This window comes from Rhinoderma darwinii, chromosome 5 (assembly GCF_050947455.1).
Source record: "Rhinoderma darwinii isolate aRhiDar2 chromosome 5, aRhiDar2.hap1, whole genome shotgun sequence".
NCBI classification, from domain to species: Eukaryota; Metazoa; Chordata; class Amphibia; order Anura; family Rhinodermatidae; genus Rhinoderma; species Rhinoderma darwinii.
The window spans coordinates 110,302,699-110,318,136 of record NC_134691.1 but is presented as its reverse complement, the minus strand read 5'-3'; the positions used below and the strand labels follow the sequence as shown (position 1 = coordinate 110,318,136).

General features: G+C 46.2%; 1 protein-coding gene across 2 annotated transcripts in view; it reads left to right on the top strand.

The window, feature by feature from the left end:
* Positions 1 to 12,221: 12,221 nt before the first annotated feature.
* TMEM200C (transmembrane protein 200C) overlaps positions 12,222 to 15,438 on the top strand; it is a 154,626-nt gene continuing 151,409 nt past the window's right edge. Inside the window, exon 1 of one of the 2 annotated variants that reach the window (XM_075826404.1) lies at positions 12,222 to 12,278. The gene's annotated coding sequence lies outside the window, so the exon portion shown is untranslated. Of the gene's footprint in view, positions 12,316 to 15,438 lie in introns of both variants that reach the window. The other variant, XM_075826403.1, reaches the window with a different exon arrangement.

Below are 15,438 nucleotides of genomic sequence, written 5' to 3'. Positions count from 1 at the left end.
TCGCTTGGCAACTCGGATCTTCAGCTCCCTCCATAAGTTTTCGATGGGATTAAGGTCTGGAGACTGGCTAGGCCACTCCATGACCTTAATGTGCTTCTTTTTGAGCCACTCTTTTGTTGCCTTGGCTGTATGTTTCGGGTCATTGTCGTGCTGGAAGACCCAGCCACGAGCCATTTTTAATGTCCTGGTGGAGGGAAGGAGGTTGTCACTCAGGATTTGACAGTACATGGCTCCATCCATTCTCCCATTGATGCGGTGAAGTAGTCCTGTGCCCTTAGCAGAGAAACACCCCTAAAACATAATGTTTCCACCTCCATGCTTGACAGTGGGTATGGTGTTCTTTGGGTCATAGGCAGCATTTCTCTTCCTCCAAAAACGGCGAGTTGAGTTAATGCCAAAGAGCTCAATTTTAGTCTCATCTGACCACAGCACCTTCTCCCAATCACTCTCAGAATCATCCAGATGTTCATTTGCAAACTTCAGACGGGCCTGTACATGTGCCTTCTTGAGCAGGGGGACCTTGCGGGCACTGCAGGATTTTAATCCATTACGGCGTAATGTGTTACCAATGGTTTTCTTGGTGACTGTGGTCCCAGCTGCCTTGAGATCATTAACAAGTTCCCCCTGTGTAGTTTTCGGCTGAGCTCTCACCTTCCTCAGGATCAAGGATACCCCACGAGGTGAGATTTTGCATGGAGCCCCAGATCGATGTTGATTGACAGTCATTTTGTATGTCTTCCATTTTCTTACTATTGCACCAACAGTTGTCTCCTTCTCACCCAGCTTCTTACTTATGGTTTTGTAGCCCATTCCAGCCTTGTGCAGGTCTATGATCTTGTCCCTGACATCCTTAGAAAGCTCTTTGGTCTTGCCCATGTTGTAGAGGTTAGAGTCAGACTGATTAATTGAGTCTGTGGACAGGAGTCTTTTATACAGGTGACCATGTAAGACAGCTGTCTTTAATGCAGGCACCAAGTTGATTTGGAGCGTGTAACTGGTCTGGAGGAGGCTGAACTCTTAATGGTTGGTAGGGGATCAAATACTTATTTCTCTGTGCACAATGCAAATAAATATATCTAATTTTGACAATGTGATTTTCTTATTTTTTTTTATATAATCTATCTCTCACTGGTAAAATTAACCTAGCCTAAAAATTCTAGACTGTTCATGACTTTGACAGTGGGCAAACTTACAAAATCAGCAAGGGATCAAATACTTATTTCCTCCACTGTATATATATACACACACATATATATAACACACACATTTACACACTCATACACACACACTTACCTTCTATGTAGGATCTCTAATGCAGACAGTCTCATATATATATATATATATATATATATATATATATATATGCACACACACACACACACACACACACAAACATTTACACACTCGTACACACACTTACCTTCTATGTGGGATCTCTCATGCAGTCTCTTGAAGCAGCAGAAGCATCCCAGGACAGCAGATATAACCAGCTGCAGAAGTAGCTGGTCTGTTTGACGAATAGGGGGACACAGCACACGAGAGGAGGGGGGCAGAGGAGAGGGGGGGACACAGGAGAGGAGGGGGGCAGAGGAGAGGGGGGACACAGGAGAGGAGGGGGGCAGAGGAGAGGGGGGGCAGAGGAGACACAGAAGTGTGACACAGGAGAAGAGGAGGACACAGGGGAGGACTAGACACGGAGCTTCCTCTGTGCAGACGCTGAGGCTGTGAACTCTCCCCTCCCCCTCTTCTCTGCACCGACTGCTTCAGACGAAAGGGAGAGAGAGGGAGAAGAAGTAGTTTGTTTGCACAGCAGTCTCACCTCATTCGTCTGGTCACTTGTTTGAGGAGACGACTGCTCCTCCTGCAGACCTGCTCCTCTCTGGTGGCGCGTGCTTCATACAGCGTCAGAGAGGAGCAGGAGTGTTCTCACAGACGGGCACGTCTGCTAAGTAAAATAATCCCCCTCCCCGGTCCAGTACGTCTCTGGCTCAAAATGCCGCCCCCCACTTTCAGCTGGGCTGCGCCGCCTGAGGCTGTCAGCTCACATTGCCTCATGGTAGATGCGGCACTGTCTGTCCCTACATACTGATAGTATCACACTGTGCTGGGACACATCCTCCTGACAAGGGGAATTGTCTATCAGTACTGGACTGCAGAAAGACTTTTTTGAAATACAAGGATTTCCTATAATAAACATGTCAGGAGAGGTGACATCTCAGATTCTAGTCGTTTTTTTCCTCTTTTCTTCTCCATCCGGTCCAGAGCTCATGACGACTTCTCCCGGCCATGACTCATTTCTGCAGAATTTGCCACTCAGATGTCTTGGGCTCCTCACTTTTCCAACATTTCCACACCTATAAACGAAAATAAAGTTATCATTGTGCCACATACTGTGCCCCTAAATATAATAGCACCAAACACTGCACACCTGAATATAATAATACCACACACTGTAAAACACCACATACACACAGCCCCCTGTACATAGTGCCACACACAGCCCCTGTAGATATCACACATCCCCCCGTAGAGAGCGTTACACACAGCCCCCTATAGATAATGCCACAGCCCTCCCCCTCTTGTAAATAGCTCCAAAAAGCGCCACACACATACCGCTGTGGATAGCGCTACACAGCCCCCCTTGTATATAGTGCTACACAGCCCTCCCACTTGTACATAGTGTCTCACAGCGCTCCCCCCTTTGTATATAGTGTCACACAGTGCTCCCCTTTGTATATAGTGTCCACAGCACTCCCCCCTTGTATATAGTGTCCCAGAGCACTCCCCCTTTGTATACAGGCCCACACAGCGCTACCCTCCCCCTTGTATATAGGGTCACCCAGCACTCCCCCTTGTATATAGTGTAACGGAGCAATCCCCCCCTCCTTGAATATATACACAGCAATAGTCCCCAACTAAAAAAATATATACAGTTTACTTACCTTACCCCGTGGCGGCCGCTCCAGCTGGACGCGTGTGAATCCTCTGGACTAGACGCATGTGCAGACCGGCCTCAGCCTCATCATGCCGGCCTGCGCAGGGAGTCTTCCCAGCGCCTCATAGGCTGCAAGCCGAACGTGACCTGCATCCTATAGTGTTCATTTGTATCTAATCCTGAGGACTCAGATACAAATGAATGTTGCTGCCGCTAAAACCGGGGCCCCCTCCGGTGCTAGCGACGCATGAGGGGAGCCTTGGGCCTTGGGAGCCTTGGGCCCCGGGTGGCTGCCCCAACCGCCCTAATGATAATCCGCCATTGTTTGGGATACTCGTTTGAGATGCCTATGCTATATGTTATTATGTGTGGACACCCAGTGGTCATGGTGTGAATTGCAGCCTGTTAAGGGTTTTCCTAGCATGTCATGATATTGTATTGAATTTTTGCAAGACGTCCTTAATCAGATTCAAGCAAAGGTAAGGGTTGACACATCTGTAACTAAAGGGCTATGTAACATCCACGGCTGTGGAGCGTCGGGATTACTCACCCCTCGACAGCCGCAGCCATGGCCTTGTGAGCGCTGACCCGCACCTCCTCCCTAGGAGATCCAGCGCTCACTTCTGCTCCGCTCTGCTGTGTCCCGTAGGGACACGTGTTGTGCTGTCTATTATGCCTGCTGTGTTACACCACGTCTGGTGTCCTCTGCCACGTTGTGCATCACCTGCTACCAAAGGTCCAGTCTGTGCCTAGCCATTACTACTGTCTGGACTATCACGGGTACCCTTGTTCTTGGACTATATATATTGACTTGGTACACTGTTGTTTGGCCAGCTGCTAACTCGCTACGGCGGTGCGGCCCTGTGGGTTCACACACCCACAGATTGTGACAGCTTCGCTCAGGCCATGGACCCCGCTGGCCAAACCAAGACTATGACAACATCACAAGCCATGCAGGCAGACCTGCGAGACCTTCGGTCACGACAGGACCAACTCCTCCTAGCGGTGAATTCCATTGTACATCGGCTGAATGTGCAAGCTGCAGCCGCCACAGCACCTGTTCCTGTTTCTACGGCTGTTCCTCCTACTACACCTCCTGTCAGTATCAGTGCCAACTTCCGATTCTCGCTGCCACTACCTCCTCGCTACGATGGAGACGCGAGGACCTGCAGGGGATTTCTGAACCATTGCCAGATTCACTTCAGCCTACATGACAGAGCATTTCCTTCTGATGGTGCTAGAATCGCATTCATAGTCTCTCTCCTTGCTGGCAAAGCCCTGGCATGGGTGAATCCCATCTGGGAACGTTAGGGACCAGAGACCCGTGACTTACAGTGTTTCCTACAAACTTTCCACACAGTATTTCAGGAACCTGGACGAGTCTCTTTAGCAGCTGCATCCCTGCTGACCCTGCGCCAAGGAGACACCTCTGTGGGCAAGTACGCCATTCGGTTCCGTACCCTGGCGGCCGAGCTGACCTGGAACAATGACGCCTTTGCAGCCACATTCTGGCAGGGTCTATTCTCTGAAATCAAAGACGAGCTTACCACTCGAAATCTGCCTTTTACCCTAGATGACCTCATTCTTCTAGCTGCTCAGATTGACATGCGGCTTCAGGAACGGTCTCAAGGGGTTCACCGGTCCAGAAGACTTTCTAGGCTGGCTCCTACATTTTAGCAACCTATTTCTTTTGCCCTCATCGGCTGCTCCACCTGAGGAGCCTATGCAAGTAGACCACCTCAAATTGTCTGTCCAAGAGAAACAACGCAGACACACTTCGGGACTCTGTCTGTATTGCGGCCTCGGAGGCCATTTTGTGCATCTGTGTCCCCAAAAAACTCCAGTGCCTAGGTTTGGTTGGAGAGACAACCCTAGGCGGAATGGCGCTAAATAAAAGACTCTCCCAAATTCCCCATTCCCGTGACCATAGTGTCCGGTGAGAAGACGCACCGGGTCTCTGCCTAACTGGGTCCACAGCAAATTTCATCCAAGAGGCCCTAGTGGATCAACTCCAGTTGCCGACGGCTCCCTTGGAGACACTCCTGGCTGTTACCTTGGTGAAAGGTCTTCCTCTGCCCGATCCCATCGTGTCCAAGACCAAGCCACTGAAGCTCCAAGTGGGAGCTCTTCATACCGAGCATATTACATTTCTCATCTTGCCCAAAGCCATCAATTCGGTGTTGCTGGGCCTGCCCTGGCTCTGGTTTCATGCCCCGGTCCTGGACTGGAGTTCTGGAGAAGTTCTCCAATGCGGCTCCAAATGTCTCCACCGCCGCCTGTTACAGGTTCATCCTGTTCTGCCTCCTATATCTCAGTCGTTGACAGGACTACCTACTCATTTTGCGCAGTTTGCGGACGTCTTTGGCAAGAAGGAGGCTGGGATGCTTCCCCCACACCAGGCGTGCGACTGCCCGATGGAACTGGTCCCTGATGCCTCACCTTCCCGCAGATGCGTACACCCTCTCTCCTTGCCAGAGAATCAGTCCATGTCAGCCTATATCAAGGAGAATCTGGAGAGGGGTTTCATACTAAACCATCCTCCCCGGCCAGTGCGAGATTCTTCTTCTTAAAGAAAAAAGACGGATCTCCTCTTCCCTGCATTGACTACCATGGTCTCAACCAGATCATGGTTAAAAACAAATACCCTTTGCCACTAATCTCGGAATTATTTGATCGCATACGAGGAGCCAAGATCTTTTCTATACTACACTTGCGTTGGGCCTACAACCTAATCCGAATCCGTCAAGGTGACGAGTGGAAGACGGCATTTAACACTCGAGACATGCACTATGAATACCTGGTGATGCCCTTCGGCTTGTGTAACGCTCCCACGGTCTTCCAAGAATTTTTCAATGATATCTTCCAAGATCTTCTCTATGTCTGCTTTGTAGTCTATCTTGATGACATTTGGATCTTCTCCCCAGATCCGACGACACATCGGAGTCATGTCTGTCAAGTCCTGCTGCGATTGAGCGAGAATCGCCTGTATGCCAAGTTGGAGAAGTGTACTTTTGAAAAAAATTCCTTGCCCTTCCCGGGCTATATCATCTCGGATGAGGGTCTCAAGATGGATCCGTTTAAACGGAGGACACTGTGGAGTCCAATCAATGTATCATAGACCCGTCCTGCATTGTTTCTGCTAATCTCCTGCAAGTTAGAGACATTCTTCCGGGGAGGACTTTTGTGGGGTTGGCAGACAGGAAGAGAATCCTTCGCTGGGGACACAGCTCCAAACTGGGTTCGTAAGACTAGAGATCTGATTGCTCGTAATTTCTAGTGGCCCACGCTGCCCAAAGATATTGTGGACTTTGTCTTCTCCTGCACTGTGTGTGCTTTCAACATAATTGCTCACTCCAAGCCTGCCAGCCTGTTCCAACCTCTGCCGGTGCCCAACACTCCCTGGCAGCATATAGCAATGTCACAGATCTTCCTTCCTCAGCAGGATGCAATACGGTCTGGGTGGTGATGAACCGGTTCTCGAAGATGGCACATTTTATCCAGCTGGCCGGCCTATCTTCTGCCTCTTGACTGGCTAATCTCTTCATCCAGCACATCTTCCACTTGCATGGCCTACTCCTTCATATCGTGTCTGATCAGAGGGTTCAGTTCACCTTGAAACTCTGGAGATCCCTATGTAAACTCCTAGATGTGAAATTTGACTTTTTCTCAGCCTACCATCCCCAGTCCAATGGCCAAGTCGAGAGGATTAACCAAATCATGGAGAATTATCTTCGCCACTTTATCTCCATGCAGCATGATGACTGGGTACAGCTTCTTCCATGGGCCGAAATCTCGTACAACAACCACACAAGTGAGTCCACTGCTTCCACACCGTTCTTCATTGTCTACAGCCAACCTCAACGAATCCCTCTTCCTGTGTCGGCTACATCTCAGGTACCCACAGCTGACGGTGCATTTGGGAACTTTCTGCAAATCTGGCAACAGACCCGTTCGTCTATTCTGCTGGCAGTCGATCGCATGAAGCGAAAGGCGGATACAAGAAGAAAAGAGCTGTCTCAGTATCTTCCGGGTACCAAAGTCTGGCTGTTCTCAAGGAATATCCGTCTGAAGGTGCCTTCATACAAATTTGCTCCCAGGTCCCTCTGACCTTTTGAGATTCTGCGTCAAATTAATCCAGTCTCCTATAAGCTTCGGCTGCCTCTTACCCTCAGAATCCCCAACTCCTTTCATGTGTCCCTCTTGAAGCCTGTGTTGTCATGAACTGCTACTCTAAAACTCCTAGTCCTGCAGTTGCTCTAAGTGGTTCTTCCGATGTGTTCGAGGTAAAGGAGATCTTGGACTTCAAGAGAGTAGGAGGAAGGACTTTTTATTTGGTGGATTGGAAGGGGTTTGGGCCAAAGGAGAGGTCATGGGAGCCAGAGGAGAACCTCAATGCCCCTACCCTCATTAAGAACTTCCTCTCTCGCTCTGGTCCCAAGAAGAGAGGGCGTAAGAGGGGGGATACTGTAACATCCACGGCCAAGATTACTCACCCCTCGATGGCCGCAGCCATATACCAGCGCTCACTTCCGCTCCACTTTGCTGTGTCCCGTAGGGTGCGCACGCACGCACGCACGCTCGCGCCCAGGCTTAAAGGGCCAATGCGTGCACATGTACAATATCATGAATTAGTCCATGATCACCCTGGACTATAAGAAGGGCTCTTTCCTTTTACTCCTTGCCTGAGCGTTGTTTGTATTCCTCTGTTAGTCTTGCAAATGGTTCCGTAGTAGTATCCTGTTCCCTGTCTTCCAGTACCCTGCCACCTGTATCCTGTATCCCATGCTGTATTTGTTCTTGTGCCATCTCTAGTGTGGAGTCACGTTGTGCTGTCTAATATTGTTAATAAAAAAAACATTCTAGGGTGCAGAGAAAGAGTTACACAATGCAAATGTCCTTCATTTTTGTATAAATAGCTGGTATAGCTTGGGCTCCTGTCACAGTCTTTTACATTTTACTGCATGGTAACAGTGCAGCTCTTTTCTGAAGCGACTTCTTATATTCTTTATCATTTATAGTAGGGTAACTTTATTTCTTATAATAAGCACCTCAGCTGATGCAGGACCTTGTTTATGAGTGTTAGGCCTCATTCAGACTAGCGTATTTTACGTCCGTGTGCTGTCTGAAGCTCACTGCATGTCCTATTTTGGTCAGTTTCTGCGGACCACGTCGCCCAATAAAGTCAATGGGTTTGTGAAACACACGGACAGCACACGGATGATATATTTCAGCTGTCCGTGTTTTTCACAAAACAGTTGCTAAGCAAATGATGAGAAAAGAAAAAAATCAGGAACACTGATGCCACACGGAAAACAAACTGATATGACACGGAACTTAAACGCATGAAATACGGTCCATTTTTTTGTGGACGCAAAATGGACACGTTCGTCTGAATCAGGCCTTGGGATGCGTCCAGAAGTGGCAGATTAGCTGCGGATATGTGGTGTGGATTCCGCATTGAAAATCCACAGAAATTTACAATAGAATACAAGTGGATAAGGTTTTCAAGATCATTTCCACGTGTAGCAGAATACAAATGCACTGAAAGCAAAGCATGCTGCGAATTTTCAAATCTGCAGCATGCTCATTCTTGTGCAGCGAAGCAGTGGATTTTTCCCGCAGATTTCACCCTTTGTAATGCATAGGGTGAAACCTGCAGCAAATCCACAGTAAATCCGGCACATCTGGATGCACCCTAACAAATGCAGATTTTGCAGCAGATCTGTTGCGGACTTGCCACAAATTCGTGTTGAAATCCAAGGCGGAAATTGTCCACCAGATCTGGATGCACCCTAAATGTGATATTCCTATTCATCACTGATTGATTGATTGATTGATTGATTGATTGATTGATTGATTGATTGATTGATTGATTGATATTAAATACCCTGGTCTACAGTAGTTGTGTATTATGTTGTTTTAAAGCCAGTGCTTCCATTTCAAATATGTGGGTTTCATAGAGTCCAAAGGTCAGGAGCACTTCTATTTTCTTACTCCTCTTCTCTCTATATTTATCGGGGCCCTATTAAACAGAGCAGTGATTAGTAAACGGCATGTGGCAATTGGCAGGAGTGTGGGCCCTTTTTTCAAACTCCTTTTCCTAGGTCCTTGACACCAGTACCACCTGTAATGCCATGATGGTGGGCCTGTGTTCAGCAGTTTGAGCACAGAACTGTTTAATACAAACTGCAGCTGAAGACAATTCTTCTTATTTTTATTTTTTTATTTTTTTTATAATACACGGAACACTACATTTCAGTCAATAGTGGTTGGGACAGGAGACCTTCCTGAACTTTCTACATTGCTATCTTGCACACAGTAATGTTAGAGCATTCTTTGTAGCACAGCCTACAAAATGTTGTTGTTTGCCTGCCTCATAATATGTTTACTTTATTTCTGTCACTTATAGGTTGACTATGATATTATACATGTATTAACATGCTGTATGTTGCTAAATTTCACTTTACTTTTGTGTTCATCTGTGCAAACTCTGCCGTACCTGCGGTTAGAAATGATGTGGAATTATATTGTTAGGACAGTCGGCTGTTGGATTTAGCTAGAAACAATACATTCTGTAATAATAATTCTAAATAGTAATGATACTCATCAGCTAGCCAACAAGACGTAAACTGTACCATGACCCCACATTTTATTAATAGCCTTTGGTAGCAGAAAGAACACTGTAAGGGCAGATTCACACGAGCGTTGCGTTTTTGCGCGCGCAAACAACGCAGCGTTTTGCGCGCGCAAAAACCATTTGACAGCTGCGTGTGACATCCGTGTCTGATGCGCGGCTGCGTGATTTTCGCGCAGCCGCCATCATAGAGATGAGGCTAGTCGACGGCCGTCACTGTCCAAGGTGCTAAAAGAGCTAACTCTTTCAGCACCCTCGACAGTGAATGCCGAACACAATATCGCAAAACCTGTAGAAAAAAAAGAAAAAGTTCGTACTTACCGAGAACTTCCCGGCCGTTGCCTTGGTGACGCGTCCTTGGTGACGCGTCCTTGGTGACGCGCATCTCTTGACATCGGGCCCCACCTCCCTGGATGACGCGCCAGTCCAAGTGACCGCTGCAGCCTGTGATTGGCTGCAGCCTGTGCTTGGCCTGTGATTGGCTGGAGCTGTCACTTGGACTTAATTGTCATCCCGGGAGGTCAGACTGGAGGAAGACGCCAGGAGTTAGCGGTAAGTCAGAACTTCGTTTTTTTTTCTACAGGTTCATGTATATTGGGATCGGAAGTCACGGTCCATGGTGCTGAAACAGTTTAACTCTTTCAGCACCATGGACAGTGACTATCTCCTGACGTCGCGTACCGATAATTTTTTTGCCGGGTTCGGCCAAAACGAGTTTAGCCGAACCCGGTGAAGTTCGGTACGCTTGTCCGGCTTCGCTCATCGCAAAGACACTCTGTTTGGATGTTCGGAAACAGAAAAGCACGTGGTGCTTTTCTGTTTTCATTCATCCTTTTCACTGCTGTTGCGCGAATCACGCTCGTCCCACGGAAGTGCTTCCGTGTGGTGCGCGTGATTTTCACGCACCCATTGACTTCAATGGGTGCGTGATGCGCGAAATACGCAGAGTTATTGAACCTGTCGCGCTTTTTGCGCAGCAGACAAACGCTGCGCAAAAAGCACGGACTGTCTGTACTGCCCCATAGACTTGTATTGGTCCATGCGTGCCGCGTGAAAACCACGCGGCCCGCACGGACCGAATACACGCTCGTGTGAATCCCCCCTAAGGCTGGGTTCACACGACCTATTTTCAGGCGTAAACGAGGCGTATTATGCCTCGTTTTACGCCTGAAAATAGAGCTACAATACGTCGGTAAACATCTGCCCATTCATTTGAATGGGTTTGCCGACGTATTGTGCAGACGACCTGTAATTTACGCGTCGTCGTTTGACAGCTGTCAAACGACGACACGTAAATTGACTGCCTCGGCAGAGAAGTGCAGGGCACTTCTTTGCAACGTAATTTGAGCCGTTCTTCATTGAACTTAATGAAGAACAGCTCAAGATTTACGAGCGTCACAGACGCCTCGCATAATGAGAGGAGGAGCATTTACGTGTGAAACGAGGCAGCTGTAAACAGTCTGTCTTTTCACACGTAAATGCCTCTCATCGTGTGAACATACCCTAATAGATTTGGAGAGATTAGTGTATACAGCAGTACTTATTGCTGGAAATTTTTTACAGATTTAAATATGTGCGCTGGGGAGATACTGGGGAAGAATTAGGGGGGATTCACACGAGCGTGTATTCGGTCCGTGCGGGCCGCGTGGTTTTCACGCGGCACGCATGGACCAATACAAGTCTATGGGGCAGTACAGACAGTCCGTGCTTTTTGCGCAGCGTTTGTCTGCTGCGCAAAAAGCGCGACAGGTTCAATAACTCTGCGTATTTCGCGCATCACGCACCCATTGAAGTCAATGGGTGCGTGAAAATCAAGCGCACCACACGGAAGCACTTCCGTGGGACGAGCGTGATTCGCGCAACAGCAGTGAAAAGGATGAATGAAAACCGAAAAGCACCACGTGCTTTTCTGTTTCCGAACATCCAAACGGAGTGTCTTTGCGATGAGCGAAGCCGGACAAGCGTACCGAACTTCACCGGGTTCGGCCAAACTCGTTTTGGCCGATCCCGGCAAAAAAATTATCGGTACGCGACGTCGGGAGAGATTCACTGTGCATGGTGCTGAAAGAGTTAAACTGTTTCAGCACCATGGACAGTGACTTGCGATCCCAAAATACATGAACCTGTAAAAAAAACCGAAGTTCTAACTTACCGATTACTCCTGTCTCCTTCCTGCAGTCCGACCTCCCGGGATGACACTTCAGTTCAAGTGACAGCTCCAGCCAATCACAGGCCAAGCACAGGCTGCAGCCAATCACAGGCTGCAGCGGTCACTTGGACTGCCGCGTCATCCAGGGAGGTGGGGCCCGATGTCAAGAGAGGCGCGTCACCAAGGACGCGTCACCAAGGACGCGTCACCAAGGCAACGGCCGGGAAGTTCTCGGTAAGTAGGAACTTTATCTTTTTTTTTTACAGGTTTTTCGCTGTTGTGTTCGGCATTCACTGTCGAGGGTGCTGAAAGAGTTAGCTCTTTCAGCACCTTGGACAGTGACGGGCGTCGACAAGCCTCATCTCTATGATGCCGGCTGCGCGAAAATCACGCAGCCGCGCATCAGACACGCATGACACACGCAGCTGTCAAATGGTTTTTGCGCTCGCAAAACGCCGCGTTGTTTGCGCGCGCAAAAACGCAACGCTCGTGTGAATCTCCCCTTACTAAGCAACAGTTTGCAATCCCAGTATCCTGCAAAGTTATCCAGTTGGCATACAGTGAGTACCCGTTTAATGGATCCATTCTTTTTTAAAGGTAAAGTGAACACTGTTTTATCTTTTTTTTCTTTCTCCACAGGGTCAAAATGTATACTGTTTAAACTCTACCCGCACTGTGGCGTAAATGCACGTCCAGATGAGCAGTAACTTCGCGCACCTGGGCATGCAATTACGTTCGCACTTTAACAGTTAACCGCCGCGCGGTGCAACACTGCAGCGGCGGTTAACTGTGCAGGGTGTCTGTCCTGCTCGCCGTGTTGCTGATCAGCAGCCCATCTCCGCTGATTTCGGTAATTACCCCCTTAGATGCGGCGGTCAATTGCGATCGCCGCATTTAAGAGGTTTAGAGCAGATCGGCAGCCCCCACATGCATTTGTGGGGGCTGGCGATCCTTGTCATGGCAACCAGAGGCCAGACAATGGCCTCCAGGCTGCCATGTATGGAGGCCTATGAGGACTATCATGTCACAATGACAGTTAGAATACATTACACTATGTAGGTAGTGTAATGTATTATAGCAGAGATCAGAGCTGCAAGTCTAAATGTCCCCTAGTGGGACAAGTAAAAAAAAGATAATAAAAATGTTTTTTAAAAAAAGTGTAAAAATAAAAGTTATAAGTTACATAAACAAAAAATGCTTTTTTTCCTATAATAAGTCTTATTATAGGTAAAAAATGAACACGTTAAAAAAAAGTACACATATTTGGTAGCACCCCTTTCGTAAAGACCCCAACTATAAAATTATAATATTATTTTTCCCGCACGGTGAACACCGCAAAAAAAATAAGTAAAAAAACAATGCTAAAATCACTATTTTTTGGTCACCACCCCTCCCAAAATATACAATAAAAAGTGATCAAAAAGTCGCATGTACCAATAAAACCTACAACCCGTCCCGCAAAAACAAGCCCTTACACAGCTTCATTGATTGAAAGATAAAAAAGTGATGACTCTCAGAATATGGTGACACAAAAAATAATTTATTTTATAAATAAGTGATTTTATTGTGCAAACGCTGCAAAACATTAAAAAAAACTATATACAAATGGTATCGCCGTAATCGTACCGTCTGCAGAATAAAGTAAAATGGTAATTTATAGCCCAGGGTGAACGCCATAAAAAAATAAAAATAAAAAACACTGTCAGAATTGCTGGTTTTTGGTCACTTTGCTTGCCAGAAAATGGAATAAAAGGTGATCAAAAAAATCCAATGAAAACTATAGCTTGTCCCGCAAAAAATAAGCCCTCACACAGCTCCGGTGGAGAAAAAATAATTAAGTTCTGGCTCTCAGAATATGGCGATGCAAAATGTGCAGTGTTCCAAAAGCGGAAAAGATTGGGCACCATTTATCAGTGCGACACTGGCCACATATTTGCGGATTATTTATTTACCCCATTATTATACCCTCTTATTATGTCCTGATGTACTCTGCACAGATTACATATGCCCCCACATTATAAACTGAAATACCAGCAAAACGCCAAATAGAACAACTGCCAAGCTAAATCTGCGCTCAAAAGCCAAATGGCGCTCCCTCACTTCTGAGCCCTACAGCGTGCCCAAACAGCAGCTTACTCCCACAGATCTGGCATCGTCATACCCGGGAGAACTTGGTTAATATTTTATGAGGTATTTGTCTTCAGTGGCACAAACTGTGCATAACATATAGAGCACTAAAATGGCATATCAGTGAAAAATTAACCCCTTCGCGGACCACGACTTAATAGCATGTCATGGTGTGGGGGTGATGTATGGAGCAGGCTCACGCGCTGAGCCTGCGCCATATGCTGCGGGTGTCAGCTGTGTATTACTACGGGACTAACGGACAGGAACAGCGATTGCGCTGTTACAGGATCCTGTAAAAATGACAATATACTCCAATACATTAGTATTGCAGTGTATTGTACCAGCTATCTTTTGATTTCTGGTTCAAGTCCGCTAGGGGGACTAATAAAATGTGTAAAAAAACAAAAGTAAATAGTTATTATTAGTGAAAAAAATATATATATATTTAAAGTCCAAAAAAAAATGTTTTCACATTTTTTCTCTAAAGTAATGTAAAAACATAAAAAAATACACAAAATTGGTATCACTCTGTATGTAAAAGTCCAAACTATTACAATATACAATTATTTAACTCGCACGGTGAATTCCGTGAAAAATAAAGAATTTAAAATGGCAAAATCGTTGTTTTTTAGTCACCTTGGCTCTACCAAAAAATGTAAATAAAAAGTGCTCAAAAAGTTGTATTTACCACAAAATGGTACAAATAAAAACTTCAGCTCGTCCCGCAAAAAATAAGCCCTCACACCACAAAAAGAAAAAGAAAAAAATGGATCAGTCCGGAAAGGGTTAATTACTTTCTAATGAAAAATATTTATGACCACATGTAGGGTATTGCCGTACTCGGGAGAAATAATGTTGATATTAACTTTCACGGCCTAATTCTAATAAATTCTGCAAAAGACCTGTGGGGTCTAAATGCTCACTATATCCCTAGATCTATTCCTTAAGTGGTGTAGTTTCCAAAATAGGGTCACTTTTGGGTGGTTTCCTCTGTTTTGACCTCTCAGGGGCTTTGCAAATACGAAATGGCACCCGAAAACCATTTCAGCTAAATTTGAGCTGCAAAAGCCAAATACTGCTCCTTCCCTTCTAAGCCCCGCTGTGGGTCCAAACAGCAGTTTATTACCACATATGGTATATTTACGTAATCGGGAGAAATTGTTTTACAACTGTTGGGGTGCTTTTTCTCCTTTATTCCTTGTAAAAATGCAACATTAAGAAGTTTTTTCAGAAAAAAGAAGATTTTCATCTTCACATACTAATTCAAATAAATTTAGCAAAAAAACTGTGGGTTCAAAATGTCAACTATACCCCTAGATAAATTCCATGGCACTGAAAGCTATTCCAGCAAAATCAGAAATCCAAAATCCAAATGGTGCTCCTTCTCTTCTGAGCCCTGCTTTCGGTCCAAACAGCAGTTTATTACCACATATGGGGTATTGCTATAATCAGGAGAAATTGCTTTTTTCAAATGTTGGGGTGTTTTTTCTCCTTTATTCCTTGTAAAAAAGTTCTACGTTTTTTCAGAAAAAAAGTAGATTTTCATCTTCACATACTAATTCAAATAAATTTAGCAAAAAACCTGGGTTCAAA